The sequence below is a fragment of the Phalangium opilio genome, unplaced genomic scaffold (genome assembly GCF_054372755.1).
Source record: "Phalangium opilio isolate 3A_F unplaced genomic scaffold, DU_Popi_V2 ptg000352l_1, whole genome shotgun sequence".
Classification (NCBI taxonomy): Eukaryota; Metazoa; Arthropoda; class Arachnida; order Opiliones; family Phalangiidae; genus Phalangium; species Phalangium opilio.
The window spans coordinates 3,383,340-3,396,872 of NW_028324228.1; the positions used below are offsets into that span (position 1 = coordinate 3,383,340).

General features: G+C 43.0%; 60 non-coding genes across 60 annotated transcripts; all 60 read left to right on the forward strand.

The window, feature by feature from the left end:
* The first annotated feature begins 20 nt into the window (after window positions 1–20).
* On the forward strand, window positions 21–92 carry TRNAD-GUC (transfer RNA aspartic acid (anticodon GUC)). Its single transcript has one exon. It is a non-coding gene; the product is annotated as a tRNA-Asp (tRNA).
* Window positions 93–158: 66 nt separating this feature from the next.
* TRNAG-UCC (transfer RNA glycine (anticodon UCC)) lies at window positions 159–229 on the forward strand. The gene has a single exon. It is a non-coding gene; the product is annotated as a tRNA-Gly (tRNA).
* Window positions 230–487: 258 nt separating this feature from the next.
* TRNAD-GUC (transfer RNA aspartic acid (anticodon GUC)) lies at window positions 488–559 on the forward strand. The gene has a single exon. It is a non-coding gene; the product is annotated as a tRNA-Asp (tRNA).
* Window positions 560–625: 66 nt separating this feature from the next.
* TRNAG-UCC (transfer RNA glycine (anticodon UCC)) lies at window positions 626–696 on the forward strand. Its single transcript has one exon. It is a non-coding gene; the product is annotated as a tRNA-Gly (tRNA).
* Window positions 697–954: 258 nt separating this feature from the next.
* Window positions 955–1,026, forward strand: TRNAD-GUC (transfer RNA aspartic acid (anticodon GUC)). The gene has a single exon. It is a non-coding gene; the product is annotated as a tRNA-Asp (tRNA).
* A 144-nt stretch (window positions 1,027–1,170) lies between these two features.
* Window positions 1,171–1,242, forward strand: TRNAD-GUC (transfer RNA aspartic acid (anticodon GUC)). Its single transcript has one exon. It is a non-coding gene; the product is annotated as a tRNA-Asp (tRNA).
* Window positions 1,243–1,308: 66 nt separating this feature from the next.
* TRNAG-UCC (transfer RNA glycine (anticodon UCC)) lies at window positions 1,309–1,379 on the forward strand. The gene has a single exon. It is a non-coding gene; the product is annotated as a tRNA-Gly (tRNA).
* A 258-nt stretch (window positions 1,380–1,637) lies between these two features.
* On the forward strand, window positions 1,638–1,709 carry TRNAD-GUC (transfer RNA aspartic acid (anticodon GUC)). Its single transcript has one exon. It is a non-coding gene; the product is annotated as a tRNA-Asp (tRNA).
* Window positions 1,710–1,775: 66 nt separating this feature from the next.
* TRNAG-UCC (transfer RNA glycine (anticodon UCC)) lies at window positions 1,776–1,846 on the forward strand. The gene has a single exon. It is a non-coding gene; the product is annotated as a tRNA-Gly (tRNA).
* Window positions 1,847–2,104: 258 nt separating this feature from the next.
* TRNAD-GUC (transfer RNA aspartic acid (anticodon GUC)) lies at window positions 2,105–2,176 on the forward strand. The gene has a single exon. It is a non-coding gene; the product is annotated as a tRNA-Asp (tRNA).
* Window positions 2,177–2,320: 144 nt separating this feature from the next.
* TRNAD-GUC (transfer RNA aspartic acid (anticodon GUC)) lies at window positions 2,321–2,392 on the forward strand. Its single transcript has one exon. It is a non-coding gene; the product is annotated as a tRNA-Asp (tRNA).
* A 66-nt stretch (window positions 2,393–2,458) lies between these two features.
* On the forward strand, window positions 2,459–2,529 carry TRNAG-UCC (transfer RNA glycine (anticodon UCC)). Its single transcript has one exon. It is a non-coding gene; the product is annotated as a tRNA-Gly (tRNA).
* A 132-nt stretch (window positions 2,530–2,661) lies between these two features.
* Window positions 2,662–2,733, forward strand: TRNAD-GUC (transfer RNA aspartic acid (anticodon GUC)). Its single transcript has one exon. It is a non-coding gene; the product is annotated as a tRNA-Asp (tRNA).
* Window positions 2,734–2,799: 66 nt separating this feature from the next.
* TRNAG-UCC (transfer RNA glycine (anticodon UCC)) lies at window positions 2,800–2,870 on the forward strand. The gene has a single exon. It is a non-coding gene; the product is annotated as a tRNA-Gly (tRNA).
* A 258-nt stretch (window positions 2,871–3,128) lies between these two features.
* Window positions 3,129–3,200, forward strand: TRNAD-GUC (transfer RNA aspartic acid (anticodon GUC)). Its single transcript has one exon. It is a non-coding gene; the product is annotated as a tRNA-Asp (tRNA).
* Window positions 3,201–3,266: 66 nt separating this feature from the next.
* Window positions 3,267–3,337, forward strand: TRNAG-UCC (transfer RNA glycine (anticodon UCC)). The gene has a single exon. It is a non-coding gene; the product is annotated as a tRNA-Gly (tRNA).
* A 258-nt stretch (window positions 3,338–3,595) lies between these two features.
* On the forward strand, window positions 3,596–3,667 carry TRNAD-GUC (transfer RNA aspartic acid (anticodon GUC)). The gene has a single exon. It is a non-coding gene; the product is annotated as a tRNA-Asp (tRNA).
* A 144-nt stretch (window positions 3,668–3,811) lies between these two features.
* Window positions 3,812–3,883, forward strand: TRNAD-GUC (transfer RNA aspartic acid (anticodon GUC)). The gene has a single exon. It is a non-coding gene; the product is annotated as a tRNA-Asp (tRNA).
* A 66-nt stretch (window positions 3,884–3,949) lies between these two features.
* Window positions 3,950–4,020, forward strand: TRNAG-UCC (transfer RNA glycine (anticodon UCC)). The gene has a single exon. It is a non-coding gene; the product is annotated as a tRNA-Gly (tRNA).
* Window positions 4,021–4,152: 132 nt separating this feature from the next.
* On the forward strand, window positions 4,153–4,224 carry TRNAD-GUC (transfer RNA aspartic acid (anticodon GUC)). Its single transcript has one exon. It is a non-coding gene; the product is annotated as a tRNA-Asp (tRNA).
* A 66-nt stretch (window positions 4,225–4,290) lies between these two features.
* On the forward strand, window positions 4,291–4,361 carry TRNAG-UCC (transfer RNA glycine (anticodon UCC)). The gene has a single exon. It is a non-coding gene; the product is annotated as a tRNA-Gly (tRNA).
* Window positions 4,362–4,619: 258 nt separating this feature from the next.
* On the forward strand, window positions 4,620–4,691 carry TRNAD-GUC (transfer RNA aspartic acid (anticodon GUC)). The gene has a single exon. It is a non-coding gene; the product is annotated as a tRNA-Asp (tRNA).
* Window positions 4,692–4,835: 144 nt separating this feature from the next.
* TRNAD-GUC (transfer RNA aspartic acid (anticodon GUC)) lies at window positions 4,836–4,907 on the forward strand. The gene has a single exon. It is a non-coding gene; the product is annotated as a tRNA-Asp (tRNA).
* A 66-nt stretch (window positions 4,908–4,973) lies between these two features.
* On the forward strand, window positions 4,974–5,044 carry TRNAG-UCC (transfer RNA glycine (anticodon UCC)). The gene has a single exon. It is a non-coding gene; the product is annotated as a tRNA-Gly (tRNA).
* A 132-nt stretch (window positions 5,045–5,176) lies between these two features.
* Window positions 5,177–5,248, forward strand: TRNAD-GUC (transfer RNA aspartic acid (anticodon GUC)). Its single transcript has one exon. It is a non-coding gene; the product is annotated as a tRNA-Asp (tRNA).
* Window positions 5,249–5,314: 66 nt separating this feature from the next.
* Window positions 5,315–5,385, forward strand: TRNAG-UCC (transfer RNA glycine (anticodon UCC)). Its single transcript has one exon. It is a non-coding gene; the product is annotated as a tRNA-Gly (tRNA).
* A 258-nt stretch (window positions 5,386–5,643) lies between these two features.
* Window positions 5,644–5,715, forward strand: TRNAD-GUC (transfer RNA aspartic acid (anticodon GUC)). The gene has a single exon. It is a non-coding gene; the product is annotated as a tRNA-Asp (tRNA).
* A 66-nt stretch (window positions 5,716–5,781) lies between these two features.
* On the forward strand, window positions 5,782–5,852 carry TRNAG-UCC (transfer RNA glycine (anticodon UCC)). Its single transcript has one exon. It is a non-coding gene; the product is annotated as a tRNA-Gly (tRNA).
* A 258-nt stretch (window positions 5,853–6,110) lies between these two features.
* On the forward strand, window positions 6,111–6,182 carry TRNAD-GUC (transfer RNA aspartic acid (anticodon GUC)). The gene has a single exon. It is a non-coding gene; the product is annotated as a tRNA-Asp (tRNA).
* A 66-nt stretch (window positions 6,183–6,248) lies between these two features.
* On the forward strand, window positions 6,249–6,319 carry TRNAG-UCC (transfer RNA glycine (anticodon UCC)). Its single transcript has one exon. It is a non-coding gene; the product is annotated as a tRNA-Gly (tRNA).
* Window positions 6,320–6,793: 474 nt separating this feature from the next.
* TRNAD-GUC (transfer RNA aspartic acid (anticodon GUC)) lies at window positions 6,794–6,865 on the forward strand. The gene has a single exon. It is a non-coding gene; the product is annotated as a tRNA-Asp (tRNA).
* Window positions 6,866–6,931: 66 nt separating this feature from the next.
* Window positions 6,932–7,002, forward strand: TRNAG-UCC (transfer RNA glycine (anticodon UCC)). Its single transcript has one exon. It is a non-coding gene; the product is annotated as a tRNA-Gly (tRNA).
* Window positions 7,003–7,398: 396 nt separating this feature from the next.
* On the forward strand, window positions 7,399–7,469 carry TRNAG-UCC (transfer RNA glycine (anticodon UCC)). The gene has a single exon. It is a non-coding gene; the product is annotated as a tRNA-Gly (tRNA).
* A 257-nt stretch (window positions 7,470–7,726) lies between these two features.
* On the forward strand, window positions 7,727–7,798 carry TRNAD-GUC (transfer RNA aspartic acid (anticodon GUC)). Its single transcript has one exon. It is a non-coding gene; the product is annotated as a tRNA-Asp (tRNA).
* Window positions 7,799–7,942: 144 nt separating this feature from the next.
* TRNAD-GUC (transfer RNA aspartic acid (anticodon GUC)) lies at window positions 7,943–8,014 on the forward strand. Its single transcript has one exon. It is a non-coding gene; the product is annotated as a tRNA-Asp (tRNA).
* A 66-nt stretch (window positions 8,015–8,080) lies between these two features.
* On the forward strand, window positions 8,081–8,151 carry TRNAG-UCC (transfer RNA glycine (anticodon UCC)). Its single transcript has one exon. It is a non-coding gene; the product is annotated as a tRNA-Gly (tRNA).
* Window positions 8,152–8,409: 258 nt separating this feature from the next.
* Window positions 8,410–8,481, forward strand: TRNAD-GUC (transfer RNA aspartic acid (anticodon GUC)). The gene has a single exon. It is a non-coding gene; the product is annotated as a tRNA-Asp (tRNA).
* A 144-nt stretch (window positions 8,482–8,625) lies between these two features.
* Window positions 8,626–8,697, forward strand: TRNAD-GUC (transfer RNA aspartic acid (anticodon GUC)). Its single transcript has one exon. It is a non-coding gene; the product is annotated as a tRNA-Asp (tRNA).
* Window positions 8,698–8,763: 66 nt separating this feature from the next.
* On the forward strand, window positions 8,764–8,834 carry TRNAG-UCC (transfer RNA glycine (anticodon UCC)). The gene has a single exon. It is a non-coding gene; the product is annotated as a tRNA-Gly (tRNA).
* A 132-nt stretch (window positions 8,835–8,966) lies between these two features.
* TRNAD-GUC (transfer RNA aspartic acid (anticodon GUC)) lies at window positions 8,967–9,038 on the forward strand. Its single transcript has one exon. It is a non-coding gene; the product is annotated as a tRNA-Asp (tRNA).
* A 66-nt stretch (window positions 9,039–9,104) lies between these two features.
* Window positions 9,105–9,175, forward strand: TRNAG-UCC (transfer RNA glycine (anticodon UCC)). Its single transcript has one exon. It is a non-coding gene; the product is annotated as a tRNA-Gly (tRNA).
* A 258-nt stretch (window positions 9,176–9,433) lies between these two features.
* On the forward strand, window positions 9,434–9,505 carry TRNAD-GUC (transfer RNA aspartic acid (anticodon GUC)). Its single transcript has one exon. It is a non-coding gene; the product is annotated as a tRNA-Asp (tRNA).
* A 144-nt stretch (window positions 9,506–9,649) lies between these two features.
* TRNAD-GUC (transfer RNA aspartic acid (anticodon GUC)) lies at window positions 9,650–9,721 on the forward strand. The gene has a single exon. It is a non-coding gene; the product is annotated as a tRNA-Asp (tRNA).
* A 66-nt stretch (window positions 9,722–9,787) lies between these two features.
* TRNAG-UCC (transfer RNA glycine (anticodon UCC)) lies at window positions 9,788–9,858 on the forward strand. The gene has a single exon. It is a non-coding gene; the product is annotated as a tRNA-Gly (tRNA).
* A 132-nt stretch (window positions 9,859–9,990) lies between these two features.
* On the forward strand, window positions 9,991–10,062 carry TRNAD-GUC (transfer RNA aspartic acid (anticodon GUC)). Its single transcript has one exon. It is a non-coding gene; the product is annotated as a tRNA-Asp (tRNA).
* Window positions 10,063–10,344: 282 nt separating this feature from the next.
* TRNAG-UCC (transfer RNA glycine (anticodon UCC)) lies at window positions 10,345–10,415 on the forward strand. The gene has a single exon. It is a non-coding gene; the product is annotated as a tRNA-Gly (tRNA).
* A 258-nt stretch (window positions 10,416–10,673) lies between these two features.
* On the forward strand, window positions 10,674–10,745 carry TRNAD-GUC (transfer RNA aspartic acid (anticodon GUC)). The gene has a single exon. It is a non-coding gene; the product is annotated as a tRNA-Asp (tRNA).
* Window positions 10,746–10,889: 144 nt separating this feature from the next.
* Window positions 10,890–10,961, forward strand: TRNAD-GUC (transfer RNA aspartic acid (anticodon GUC)). Its single transcript has one exon. It is a non-coding gene; the product is annotated as a tRNA-Asp (tRNA).
* A 66-nt stretch (window positions 10,962–11,027) lies between these two features.
* On the forward strand, window positions 11,028–11,098 carry TRNAG-UCC (transfer RNA glycine (anticodon UCC)). The gene has a single exon. It is a non-coding gene; the product is annotated as a tRNA-Gly (tRNA).
* Window positions 11,099–11,230: 132 nt separating this feature from the next.
* TRNAD-GUC (transfer RNA aspartic acid (anticodon GUC)) lies at window positions 11,231–11,302 on the forward strand. The gene has a single exon. It is a non-coding gene; the product is annotated as a tRNA-Asp (tRNA).
* A 66-nt stretch (window positions 11,303–11,368) lies between these two features.
* On the forward strand, window positions 11,369–11,439 carry TRNAG-UCC (transfer RNA glycine (anticodon UCC)). Its single transcript has one exon. It is a non-coding gene; the product is annotated as a tRNA-Gly (tRNA).
* A 258-nt stretch (window positions 11,440–11,697) lies between these two features.
* TRNAD-GUC (transfer RNA aspartic acid (anticodon GUC)) lies at window positions 11,698–11,769 on the forward strand. The gene has a single exon. It is a non-coding gene; the product is annotated as a tRNA-Asp (tRNA).
* A 66-nt stretch (window positions 11,770–11,835) lies between these two features.
* On the forward strand, window positions 11,836–11,906 carry TRNAG-UCC (transfer RNA glycine (anticodon UCC)). The gene has a single exon. It is a non-coding gene; the product is annotated as a tRNA-Gly (tRNA).
* A 258-nt stretch (window positions 11,907–12,164) lies between these two features.
* TRNAD-GUC (transfer RNA aspartic acid (anticodon GUC)) lies at window positions 12,165–12,236 on the forward strand. Its single transcript has one exon. It is a non-coding gene; the product is annotated as a tRNA-Asp (tRNA).
* A 66-nt stretch (window positions 12,237–12,302) lies between these two features.
* Window positions 12,303–12,373, forward strand: TRNAG-UCC (transfer RNA glycine (anticodon UCC)). Its single transcript has one exon. It is a non-coding gene; the product is annotated as a tRNA-Gly (tRNA).
* Window positions 12,374–12,631: 258 nt separating this feature from the next.
* TRNAD-GUC (transfer RNA aspartic acid (anticodon GUC)) lies at window positions 12,632–12,703 on the forward strand. Its single transcript has one exon. It is a non-coding gene; the product is annotated as a tRNA-Asp (tRNA).
* A 144-nt stretch (window positions 12,704–12,847) lies between these two features.
* On the forward strand, window positions 12,848–12,919 carry TRNAD-GUC (transfer RNA aspartic acid (anticodon GUC)). The gene has a single exon. It is a non-coding gene; the product is annotated as a tRNA-Asp (tRNA).
* A 66-nt stretch (window positions 12,920–12,985) lies between these two features.
* TRNAG-UCC (transfer RNA glycine (anticodon UCC)) lies at window positions 12,986–13,056 on the forward strand. The gene has a single exon. It is a non-coding gene; the product is annotated as a tRNA-Gly (tRNA).
* A 258-nt stretch (window positions 13,057–13,314) lies between these two features.
* Window positions 13,315–13,386, forward strand: TRNAD-GUC (transfer RNA aspartic acid (anticodon GUC)). Its single transcript has one exon. It is a non-coding gene; the product is annotated as a tRNA-Asp (tRNA).
* Window positions 13,387–13,452: 66 nt separating this feature from the next.
* Window positions 13,453–13,523, forward strand: TRNAG-UCC (transfer RNA glycine (anticodon UCC)). Its single transcript has one exon. It is a non-coding gene; the product is annotated as a tRNA-Gly (tRNA).
* Window positions 13,524–13,533: the final 10 nt, after the last annotated feature.

Genomic DNA, 13,533 nt, shown 5'->3' on the forward strand with positions numbered 1-13,533 from the left:
AGATAACCAAATTTGATTCATCCTCGGTAGTATAGTGGTGAGTATCCTCGCCTGTCACGCGAGAGACCGGGGTTCGATTCCCCGCCGGGGAGCGGTTTTTTAAATGTATACTAATCTAGGCTTCTTTTGTGTGTCATATCGAAGTGTGACCTATGCAAGCATCGGTAGTTCAATGGTAGAATTCTCGCCTTCCAAGCGGGAGGTCCGGGTTCGATTCCCGGCCGGTGCAAGCCGTACGATCTCGTTTCTTTGACTCTCAAAATCGTGCACATTTTTTGTAAAACCAATAACGTTTCTCGAAAAGTAAAGGGTTCAGAAATCGCCTTGACCATTATTTCTAGCGTAGAGTATTTTATTGGGTTACTTTTTCTTCAAACTCACTTTTTCATTTAATTAGTGACTATCGCGCATGCTCCTCGACTTAGCGAAAAAAATTCGGATAGAAGTACTATAAGTTTAAAAAACTGAGATAACCAAGTATGGTTCATCCTCGGTAGTATAGTGGTGAGTATCCTCGCCTGTCACGCGAGAGACCGGGGTTCGATTCCCCGCCGGGGAGCGGTTTTTTAAATGTATACTAATCTAGGCTTCTTTTGTGTGTCATATCGAAGTGTGACCTATGCAAGCATCGGTAGTTCAATGGTAGAATTCTCGCCTTCCAAGCGGGAGGTCCGGGTTCGATTCCCGGCCGGTGCAACCCGTACGATCTCTTTTCTTTGACTCTCAAAATCGTGCACATTTTTTGTAAAACCAATAACCTTTCTCGAAAAGTAAAGTGTTCAGAAATCGCCTAGACCATTATTTCTAGCGTAGAGTATTTTATAGGGTTACTTTTTCTTCAAACTCACTCTTTCATTTAATTACTGACTATTGCACATGCTCCGGGACTTTGCGAAAAAAATTCGGATAGAAGTACTATAAGTTTAAAAAACTGAGATAACCAGCTTTCATTCATGCTCGGTAGTATAGTGGTGAGTATCCTCGCCTGTCACGCGAGAGACCGGGGTTCGATTCCCCGCCGGGGAGCGGTTTATTATATGTATACTAATCTAGGCTTCTTTTGTGTGTCATATCGAAGTGTGACCTATGCAAGCATCGGTAGTTCAATGGTAGAAAATTCGGATAGAAGTACTATAAGATTAAAAAACTGAGATAACCAAATTTGATTCATCCTCGGTAGTATAGTGGTGAGTATCCTCGCCTGTCACGCGAGAGACCGGGGTTCGATTCCCCGCCGGGGAGCGGTTTTTTAAATGTATACTAATCTAGGCTTCTTTTGTGTGTCATATCGAAGTGTGACCTATGCAAGCATCGGTAGTTCAATGGTAGAATTCTCGCCTTCCAAGCGGGAGGTCCGGGTTCGATTCCCGGCCGGTGCAACCCGTACGATCTCGTTTCTTTGACTCTCAAAATCGTGCACATTTTTTGTAAAACCAATAACCTTTCTCGAAAAGTAAAGTGTTCAGAAATCGCCTAGACCATTATTTCTAGCGTAGAGTATTTTATAGGGTTACTTTTTCTTCAAACTCACTTTTTCATTTAATTACTGACTATTGCACATGCTCCGGGACTTTGCGAAAAAAAATCGGATAGAAGTACTATAAGTTTAAAAAACTGAGATAACCAAATATGGTTCATCCTCGGTAGTATAGTGGTGAGTATCCTCGCCTGTCACGCGAGAGACCGGGGTTCGATTCCCCGCCGGGGAGCGGTTTTTTAAATGTATACTAATCTAGGCTTCTTTTGTGTGTCATATCGAAGTGTGACCTATGCAAGCATCGGTAGTTCAATGGTAGAATTCTCGCCTTCCAAGCGGGAGGTCCGGGTTCGATTCCCGGCCGGTGCAACCCGTACGATCTCGTTTCTTTGACTCTCAAAATCGTGCACATTTTTTGTAAAACCAATAACCTTTCTCGAAAAGTAAAGTGTTCAGAAATCGCCTAGACCATTATTTCTAGCGTAGAGTATTTTATAGGGTTACTTTTTCTTCAAACTCACTTTTTCATTTAATTACTGACTATTGCACATGCTCCGGGACTTTGCGAAAAAAATTCGGATAGAAGTACTATAAGTTTAAAAAACTGAGATAACCAGCTTTCATCCATGCTCGGTAGTATAGTGGTGAGTATCCTCGCCTGTCACGCGAGAGACCGGGGTTCGATTCCCCGCCGGGGAGCGGTTTATTATATGTATACTAATCCAGGCTTCTTTTGTGTGTCATATCGAAGTGTGACCTATGCAAGCATCGGTAGTTCAATGGTAGAAAATTCGGATAGAAGTACTATAAGATTAAAAAACTGAGATAACCAAATTTGATTCATCCTCGGTAGTATAGTGGTGAGTATCCTCGCCTGTCACGCGAGAGACCGGGGTTCGATTCCCCGCCGGGGAGCGGTTTTTTAAATGTATACTAATCTAGGCTTCTTTTGTGTGTCATATCGAAGTGTGACCTATGCAAGCATCGGTAGTTCAATGGTAGAATTCTCGCCTTCCAAGCGGGAGGTCCGGGTTCGATTCCCGGCCGGTGCAAGCCGTACGATCTCGTTTCTTTGACTCTCAAAATCGTGCACATTTTTTGTAAAACCAATAACGTTTCTCGAAAAGTAAATTCGGATAGAAGTACTATAAGATTAAAAAACTGAGATAACCAAATTTGATTCATCCTCGGTAGTATAGTGGTGAGTATCCTCGCCTGTCACGCGAGAGACCGGGGTTCGATTCCCCGCCGGGGAGCGGTTTTTTAAATGTATACTAATCTAGGCTTCTTTTGTGTGTCATATCGAAGTGTGACCTATGCAAGCATCGGTAGTTCAATGGTAGAATTCTCGCCTTCCAAGCGGGAGGTCCGGGTTCGATTCCCGGCCGGTGCAAGCCGTACGATCTCGTTTCTTTGACTCTCAAAATCGTGCACATTTTTTGTAAAACCAATAACGTTTCTCGAAAAGTAAAGGGTTCAGAAATCGCCTTGACCATTATTTCTAGCGTAGAGTATTTTATTGGGTTACTTTTTCTTCAAACTCACTTTTTCATTTAATTAGTGACTATCGCGCATGCTCCGGGACTTTGCGAAAAAAATTCGGATAGAAGTACTATAAGTTTAAAAAACTGAGATAACCAGCTTTCATTCATGCTCGGTAGTATAGTGGTGAGTATCCTCGCCTGTCACGCGAGAGACCGGGGTTCGATTCCCCGCCGGGGAGCGGTTTATTATAGGTATACTAATCTAGGCTTCTTTTGTGTGTCATATCGAAGTGTGACCTATGCAAGCATCGGTAGTTCAATGGTAGAATTCTCGCCTTCCAAGCGGGAGGTCCGGGTTCGATTCCCGGCCGGTGCAACCCGTACGATCTCGTTTCTTTGACTCTCAAAAGCGTGCACATTTTTTGTAAAACCAATAACCTTTCTCGAAAAGTAAAGTGTTCAGAAATCGCCTAGACCATTATTTCTAGCGTAGAGTATTTTATAGGGTTACTTTTTCTTCAAACTCACTTTTTCATTTAATTACTGACTATTGCACATGCTCCGGGACTTTGCGAAAAAAATTCGGATAGAAGTACTATAAGTTTAAAAAACTGAGATAACCCGCTTTCATCCATGCTCGGTAGTATAGTGGTGAGTATCCTCGCCTGTCACGCGAGAGACCGGGGTTCGATTCCCCGCCGGGGAGCGGTTTATTATATGTATACTAATCCAGGCTTCTTTTGTGTGTCATATCGAAGTGTGACCTATGCAAGCATCGGTAGTTCAATGGTAGAAAATTCGGATAGAAGTACTATAAGATTAAAAAACTGAGATAACCAAATTTGATTCATCCTCGGTAGTATAGTGGTGAGTATCCTCGCCTGTCACGCGAGAGACCGGGGTTCGATTCCCCGCCGGGGAGCGGTTTTTTAAATGTATACTAATCTAGGCTTCTTTTGTGTGTCATATCGAAGTGTGACCTATGCAAGCATCGGTAGTTCAATGGTAGAATTCTCGCCTTCCAAGCGGGAGGTCCGGGTTCGATTCCCGGCCGGTGCAAGCCGTACGATCTCGTTTCTTTGACTCTCAAAATCGTGCACATTTTTTGTAAAACCAATAACGTTTCTCGAAAAGTAAATTCGGATAGAAGTACTATAAGATTAAAAAACTGAGATAACCAAATTTGATTCATCCTCGGTAGTATAGTGGTGAGTATCCTCGCCTGTCACGCGAGAGACCGGGGTTCGATTCCCCGCCGGGGAGCGGTTTTTTAAATGTATACTAATCTAGGCTTCTTTTGTGTGTCATATCGAAGTGTGACCTATGCAAGCATCGGTAGTTCAATGGTAGAATTCTCGCCTTCCAAGCGGGAGGTCCGGGTTCGATTCCCGGCCGGTGCAAGCCGTACGATCTCGTTTCTTTGACTCTCAAAATCGTGCACATTTTTTGTAAAACCAATAACGTTTCTCGAAAAGTAAAGGGTTCAGAAATCGCCTTGACCATTATTTCTAGCGTAGAGTATTTTATTGGGTTACTTTTTCTTCAAACTCACTTTTTCATTTAATTAGTGACTATCGCGCATGCTCCGGGACTTTGCGAAAAAAATTCGGATAGAAGTACTATAAGTTTAAAAAACTGAGATAACCAGCTTTCATTCATGCTCGGTAGTATAGTGGTGAGTATCCTCGCCTGTCACGCGAGAGACCGGGGTTCGATTCCCCGCCGGGGAGCGGTTTATTATATGTATACTAATCTAGGCTTCTTTTGTGTGTCATATCGAAGTGTGACCTATGCAAGCATCGGTAGTTCAATGGTAGAAAATTCGGATAGAAGTACTATAAGATTAAAAAACTGAGATAACCAAATTTGATTCATCCTCGGTAGTATAGTGGTGAGTATCCTCGCCTGTCACGCGAGAGACCGGGGTTCGATTCCCCGCCGGGGAGCAGTTTTTTAAATGTATACTAATCTAGGCTTCTTTTGTGTGTCATATCGAAGTGTGACCTATGCAAGCATCGGTAGTTCAATGGTAGAATTCTCGCCTTCCAAGCGGGAGGTCCGGGTTCGATTCCCGGCCGGTGCAAGCCGTACGATCTCGTTTCTTTGACTCTCAAAATCGTGCACATTTTTTGTAAAACCAATAACGTTTCTCGAAAAGTAAATTCGGATAGAAGTACTATAAGATTAAAAAACTGAGATAACCAAATTTGATTCATCCTCGGTAGTATAGTGGTGAGTATCCTCGCCTGTCACGCGAGAGACCGGGGTTCGATTCCCCGCCGGGGAGCGGTTTTGTAAATGTATACTAATCTAGGCTTCTTTTGTGTGTCATATCGAAGTGTGACCTATGCAAGCATCGGTAGTTCAATGGTAGAATTCTCGCCTTCCAAGCGGGAGGTCCGGGTTCGATTCCCGGCCGGTGCAAGCCGTACGATCTCGTTTCTTTGACTCTCAAAATCGTGCACATTTTTTGTAAAACCAATAACGTTTCTCGAAAAGTAAAGGGTTCAGAAATCGCCTTGACCATTATTTCTAGCGTAGAGTATTTTATTGGGTTACTTTTTCTTCAAACTCACTTTTTCATTTAATTAGTGACTATCGCGCATGCTCCGGGACTTTGCGAAAAAAATTCGGATAGAAGTACTATAAGTTTAAAAAACTGAGATAACCAGCTTTCATTCATGCTCGGTAGTATAGTGGTGAGTATCCTCGCCTGTCACGCGAGAGACCGGGGTTCGATTCCCCGCCGGGGAGCGGTTTTTTAAATGTATACTAATCTAGGCTTCTTTTGTGTGTCATATCGAAGTGTGACCTATGCAAGCATCGGTAGTTCAATGGTAGAATTCTCGCCTTCCAAGCGGGAGGTCCGGGTTCGATTCCCGGCCGGTGCAAGCCGTACGATCTCGTTTCTTTGACTCTCAAAATCGTGCACATTTTTTGTAAAACCAATAACGTTTCTCGAAAAGTAAAGGGTTCAGAAATCGCCTTGACCATTATTTCTAGCGTAGAGTATTTTATTGGGTTACTTTTTCTTCAAACTCACTTTTTCATTTAATTAGTGACTATCGCGCATGCTCCTCGACTTAGCGAAAAAAATTCGGATAGAAGTACTATAAGTTTAAAAAACTGAGATAACCAAGTGTGGTTCATCCTCGGTAGTATAGTGGTGAGTATCCTCGCCTGTCACGCGAGAGACCGGGGTTCGATTCCCCGCCGGGGAGCGGTTTTTTAAATGTATACTAATCTAGGCTTCTTTTGTGTGTCATATCGAAGTGTGACCTATGCAAGCATCGGTAGTTCAATGGTAGAATTCTCGCCTTCCAAGCGGGAGGTCCGGGTTCGATTCCCGGCCGGTGCAACCCGTACGATCTCTTTTCTTTGACTCTCAAAATCGTGCACATTTTTTGTAAAACCAATAACCTTTCTCGAAAAGTAAAGTGTTCAGAAATCGCCTAGACCATTATTTCTAGCGTAGAGTATTTTATAGGGTTACTTTTTCTTCAAACTCACTCTTTCATTTAATTACTGACTATTGCACATGCTCCGGGACTTTGCGAAAAAAATTCGGATAGAAGTACTATAAGTTTAAAAAACTGAGATAACCAGCTTTCATTCATGCTCGGTAGTATAGTGGTGAGTATCCTCGCCTGTCACGCGAGAGACCAGGGTTCGATTCCCCGCCGGGGAGCGGTTTATTATATGTATACTAATCTAGGCTTCTTTTGTGTGTCATATCGAAGTGTGACCTATGCAAGCATCGGTAGTTCAATGGTAGAAAATTCGGATAGAAGTACTATAAGATTAAAAAACTGAGATAACCAAATTTGATTCATCCTCGGTAGTATAGTGGTGAGTATCCTCGCCTGTCACGCGAGAGACCGGGGTTCGATTCCCCGCCGGGGAGCGGTTTTTTAAATGTATACTAATCTAGGCTTCTTTTGTGTGTCATATCGAAGTGTGACCTATGCAAGCATCGGTAGTTCAATGGTAGAATTCTCGCCTTCCAAGCGGGAGGTCCGGGTTCGATTCCCGGCCGGTGCAACCCGTACGATCTCGTTTCTTTGACTCTCAAAATCGTGCACATTTTTTGTAAAACCAATAACCTTTCTCGAAATGTAAAGTGTTCAGAAATCGCCTAGACCATTATTTCTAGCGTAGAGTATTTTATAGGGTTACTTTTTCTTCAAACTCACTTTTTCATTTAATTACTGACTATTGCACATGCTCCGGGACTTTGCGAAAAAAATTCGGATAGAAGTACTATAAGTTTAAAAAACTGAGATAACCAAATATGGTTCATATTCGGTAGTATAGTGGTGAGTATCCTCGCCTGTCACGCGAGAGACCGGGGTTCGATTCCCCGCCGGGGAGCGGTTTTTTAAATGTATACTAATCTAGGCTTCTTTTGTGTGTCATATCGAAGTGTGACCTATGCAAGCATCGGTAGTTCAATGGTAGAATTCTCGCCTTCCAAGCGGGAGGTCCGGGTTCGATTCCCGGCCGGTGCAACCGTACGATCTCGTTTCTTTGACTCTCAAAATCGTGCACATTTTTTGTAAAACCAATAACCTTTCTCGAAAAGTAAAGTGTTCAGAAATCGCCTAGACCATTATTTCTAGCGTAGAGTATTTTATAGGGTTACTTTTTCTTCAAACTCACTTTTTCATTTAATTACTGACTATTGCACATGCTCCGGGACTTTGCGAAAAAAATTCGGATAGAAGTACTATAAGTTTAAAAAACTGATATAACCAGCTTTCATTCATGCTCGGTAGTATAGTGGTGAGTATCCTCGCCTGTCACGCGAGAGACCGGGGTTCGATTCCCCGCCGGGGAGCGGTTTATTATATGTATACTAATCTAGGCTTCTTTTGTGTGTCATATCGAAGTGTGACCTATGCAAGCATCGGTAGTTCAATGGTAGAAAATTCGGATAGAAGTACTATAAGATTAAAAAACTGAGATAACCAAATTTGATTCATCCTCGGTAGTATAGTGGTGAGTATCCTCGCCTGTCACGCGAGAGACCGGGGTTCGATTCCCCGCCGGGGAGCGGTTTTTTAAATGTATACTAATCTAGGCTTCTTTTGTGTGTCATATCGAAGTGTGACCTATGCAAGCATCGGTAGTTCAATGGTAGAATTCTCGCCTTCCAAGCGGGAGGTCCGGGTTCGATTCCCGGCCGGTGCAACCCGTACGATCTCGTTTCTTTGACTCTCAAAATCGTGCACATTTTTTGTAAAACCAATAACCTTTCTCGAAAAGTAAAGTGTTCAGAAATCGCCTAGACCATTATTTCTAGCGTAGAGTATTTTATAGGGTTACTTTTTCTTCAAACTCACTTTTTCATTTAATTACTGACTATTGCACATGCTCCGGGACTTTGCGAAAAAAATTCGGATAGAAGTACTATAAGTTTAAAAAACTGAGATAACCAGCTTTCATCCATGCTCGGTAGTATAGTGGTGAGTATCCTCGCCTGTCACGCGAGAGACCGGGGTTCGATTCCCCGCCGGGGAGCGGTTTATTATATGTATACTAATCCAGGCTTCTTTTGTGTGTCATATCGAAGTGTGACCTATGCAAGCATCGGTAGTTCAATGGTAGAAAATTCGGATAGAAGTACTATAAGATTAAAAAACTGAGATAACCAAATTTGATTCATCCTCGGTAGTATAGTGGTGAGTATCCTCGCCTGTCACGCGAGAGACCGGGGTTCGATTCCCCGCCGGGGAGCGGTTTTTTAAATGTATACTAATCTAGGCTTCTTTTGTGTGTCATATCGAAGTGTGACCTATGCAAGCATCGGTAGTTCAATGGTAGAATTCTCGCCTTCCAAGCGGGAGGTCCGGGTTCGATTCCCGGCCGGTGCAAGCCGTACGATCTCGTTTCTTTGACTCTCAAAATCGTGCACATTTTTTGTAAAACCAATAACGTTTCTCGAAAAGTAAATTCGGATAGAAGTACTATAAGATTAAAAAACTGAGATAACCAAATTTGATTCATCCTCGGTAGTATAGTGGTGAGTATCCTCGCCTGTCACGCGAGAGACCGGGGTTCGATTCCCCGCCGGGGAGCGGTTTTTTAAATGTATACTAATCTAGGCTTCTTTTGTGTGTCATATCGAAGTGTGACCTATGCAAGCATCGGTAGTTCAATGGTAGAATTCTCGCCTTCCAAGCGGGAGGTCCGGGTTCGATTCCCGGCCGGTGCAAGCCGTACGATCTCGTTTCTTTGACTCTCAAAATCGTGCACATTTTTTGTAAAACCAATAACGTTTCTCGAAAAGTAAAGGGTTCAGAAATCGCCTTGACCATTATTTCTAGCGTAGAGTATTTTATTGGGTTACTTTTTCTTCAAACTCACTTTTTCATTTAATTAGTGACTATCGCGCATGCTCCGGGACTTTGCGAAAAAAATTCGGATAGAAGTACTATAAGTTTAAAAAACTGAGATAACCAGCTTTCATTCATGCTCGGTAGTATAGTGGTGAGTATCCTCGCCTGTCACGCGAGAGACCGGGGTTCGATTCCCCGCCGGGGAGCGGTTTATTATAGGTATACTAATCTAGGCTTCTTTTGTGTGTCATATCGAAGTGTGACCTATGCAAGCATCGGTAGTTCAATGGTAGAAAATTCGGATAGAAGTACTATAAGATTAAAAAACTGAGATAACCAAATTTGATTCATCCTCGGTAGTATAGTGGTGAGTATCCTCGCCTGTCACGCGAGAGACCGGGGTTCGATTCCCCGCCGGGGAGCGGTTTTTTAAATGTATACTAATCTAGGCTTCTTTTGTGTGTCATATCGAAGTGTGACCTATACAAGCATCGGTAGTTCAATGGTAGAATTCTCGCCTTCCAAGCGGGAGGTCCGGGTTCGATTCCCGGCCGGTGCAAGCCGTACGATCTCGTTTCTTTGACTCTCAAAATCGTGCACATTTTTTGTAAAACCAATAACGTTTCTCGAAAAGTAAATTCGGATAGAAGTACTATAAGATTAAAAAACTAAGATAACCAAATTTGATTCATCCTCGGTAGTATAGTGGTGAGTATCCTCGCCTGTCACGCGAGAGACCGGGGTTCGATTCCCCGCCGGGGAGCGGTTTATTATATGTATACTAATCTAGGCTTCTTTTGTGTGTCATATCGAAGTGTGACCTATGCAAGCATCGGTAGTTCAATGGTAGAAAATTCGGATAGAAGTACTATAAGATTAAAAAACTGAGATAACCAAATTTGATTCATCCTCGAAAGTATAGTGGTGAGTATCCTCGCCTGTCACGCGAGAGACCGGGGTTCGATTCCCCGCCGGGGAGCAGTTTTTTAAATGTATACTAATCTAGGCTTCTTTTGTGTGTCATATCGAAGTGTGACCTATGCAAGCATCGGTAGTTCAATGGTAGAATTCTCGCCTTCCAAGCGGGAGGTCCGGGTTCGATTCCCGGCCGGTGCAAGCCGTACGATCTCGTTTCTTTGACTCTCAAAATCGTGCACATTTTTTGTAAAACCAATAACCTTTCTCGAAAAGTAAAGTGTTCAGAAATCGCCTAGACCATTATTTCTAGCGTAGAGTATTTTATAGGGTTACTTTTTCTTCAAACTCACTTTTTCATTTAATTACTGACTATTGCACATGCTCCGGGACTTTGCGAAAAAAATTCGGATAGAAGTACTATAAGTTTAAAAAACTGAGATAACCAGCTTTCATTCATGCTCGGTAGTATAGTGGTGAGTATCCTCGCCTGTCACGCGAGAGACCGGGGTTCGATTCCCCGCCGGGGAGCGGTTTATTATATGTATACTAATCTAGGCTTCTTTTGTGTGTCATATCGAAGTGTGACCTATGCAAGCATCGGTAGTTCAATGGTAGAAAATTCGGATAGAAGTACTATAAGATTAAAAAACTGAGATAACCAAATTTGATTCATCCTCGGTAGTATAGTGGTGAGTATCCTCGCCTGTCACGCGAGAGACCGGGGTTAGATTCCCCGCCGGGGAGCGGTTTTTTAAATGTATACTAATCTAGGCTTCTTTTGTGTGTCATATCGAAGTGTGACCTATGCAAGCATCGGTAGTTCAATGGTAGAATTCTCGCCTTCCAAGCGGGAGGTCCGGGTTCGATTCCCGGCCGGTGCAAGCCGTACGATCTCGTTTCTTTGACTCTCAAAATCGTGCACATTTTTTGTAAAACCAATAACGTTTCTCGAAAAGTAAATTCGGATAGAAGTACTATAAGATTAAAAAACTGAGATAACCAAATTTGATTCATCCTCGGTAGTATAGTGGTGAGTATCCTCGCCTGTCACGCGAGAGACCGGGGTTCGATTCCCCGCCGGGGAGCGGTTTTTTAAATGTATACTAATCTAGGCTTCTTTTGTGTGTCATATCGAAGTGTGACCTATGCAAGCATCGGTAGTTCAATGGTAGAATTCTCGCCTTCCAAGCGGGAGGTCCGGGTTCGATTCCCGGCCGGTGCAAGCCGTACGATCTCGTTTCTTTGACTCTCAAAATCGTGCACATTTTTTGTAAAACCAATAACGTTTCTCGAAAAGTAAAGGGTTCAGAAATCGCCTTGACCATTATTTCTAGCGTAGAGTATTTTATTGGGTTACTTTTTCTTCAAACTCACTTTTTCATTTAATTAGTGACTATCGCGCATGCTCCGGGACTTAGCGAAAAAAATTCGGATAGAAGTACTATAAGTTTAAAAAACTGAGATAACCAAGTATGGTTCATCCTCGGTAGTATAGTGGTGAGTATCCTCGCCTGTCACGCGAGAGACCGGGGTTCGATTCCCCGCCGGGGAGCGGTTTTTTAAATGTATACTAATCTAGGCTTCTTTTGTGTGTCATATCGAAGTGTGACCTATGCAAGCATCGGTAGTTCAATGGTAGAATTCTCGCCTTCCAAGCGGGAGGTCCGGGTTCGATTCCCGGCCGGTGCAACCCGTACCATCTCGTTTCTTTGACTCTCAAAATCGTGCACATTTTTTGTAAAACCAATAAAGTTTCTCGAAAAGTAAAGGGTTCAGAAATCGCCTTGACCATTATTTCTAGCGTAGAGTATTTTATTGGGATACTTTTTCTTCAAACTCACTTTTTTATTTAATTAGTGACTATCGCGCATGCTCCGGGACTTAGCGAAAAAAATTCGGATAGAAGTACTATAAGTTTAAAAAACTGAGATAACCAACTTTTATTCATCCTCGGTAGTATAGTGGTGAGTATCCTCGCCTGTCACGCGAGAGACCAGGGTTCGATTCCCCGCCGGGGAGCGGTTTTTTAAATGTATACTAATCTAGGCTTCTTTTGTGTGTCATATCGAAGTGTGACCTATGCAAGCATCGGTAGTTCAATGGTAGAATTCTCGCCTTCCAAGCGGGAGGTCCGGGTTCGATTCCCGGCCGGTGCAACCCGTACCATCTCGTTTCTTTGACTCTCAAAATCGTGCACATTTTTTGTAAAACCAATAACCTTTCTCGAAAAGTAAAGTGTTCAGAAATCGCCTAGACCATTATTTCTAGCGTAGAGTATTTTATAGGGTTACTTTTTCTTCTAACTCACTCTTTCATTTAATTACTGACTATTGCACATGCTCCGGGACTTTGCGAAAAAAATTCGGATAGAAGTACTATAAGTTTAAAAAACTGAGATAACCAGCTTTCATTCATGCTCGGTAGTATAGTGGTGAGTATCCTCGCCTGTCACGCGAGAGACCGGGGTTCGATTCCCCGCCGGGGAGCGGTTTATTATATGTATACTAATCTAGGCTTCTTTTGTGTGTCATATCGAAGTGTGAACTATGCAAGCATCGGTAGTTCAATGGTAGAAAATTCGGATAGAAGTACTATAAGATTAAAAAACTGAGATAACCAAATTTGATTCATCCTCGGTAGTATAGTGGTGAGTATCCTCGCCTGTCACGCGAGAGACCGGGGTTCGATTCCCCGCCGGGGAGCGGTTTTTTAAATGTATACTAATCTAGGCTTCTTTTGTGTGTCATATCGAAGTGTGACCTATGCAAGCATCGGTAGTTCAATGGTAGAATTCTCGCCTTCCAAGCGGGAGGTCCGGGTTCGATTCCCGGCCGGTGCAACCCGTACGATCTCGTTTCTTTGACTCTCAAAATCGTGCACATTTTTTGTAAAACCAATAACCTTTCTCGAAAAGTAAAGTGTTCAGAAATCGTCTAGACCATTATTTCTAGCGTAGAGTATTTTATAGGGTTACTTTTTCTTCAAACTCACTTTTTCATTTAATTACTGACTATTGCACATGCTCCGGGACTTTGCGAAAAAAATTCGGATAGAAGTACTATAAGTTTAAAAAACTGAGATAACCAAATATGGTTCATCCTCGGTAGTATAGTGGTGAGTATCCTCGCCTGTCACGCGAGAGACCGGGGTTCGATTCCCCGCCGGGGAGCGGTTTTTTAAATGTATACTAATCTAGGCTTCTTTTGTGTGTCATATCGAAGTGTGACCTATGCAAGCATCGGTAGTTCAATGGTAGAATTCTCGCCTTCCAAGCGGGAGGTCCGGGTTCGGTTCCCGGCCGGTGCAACCCGTACGA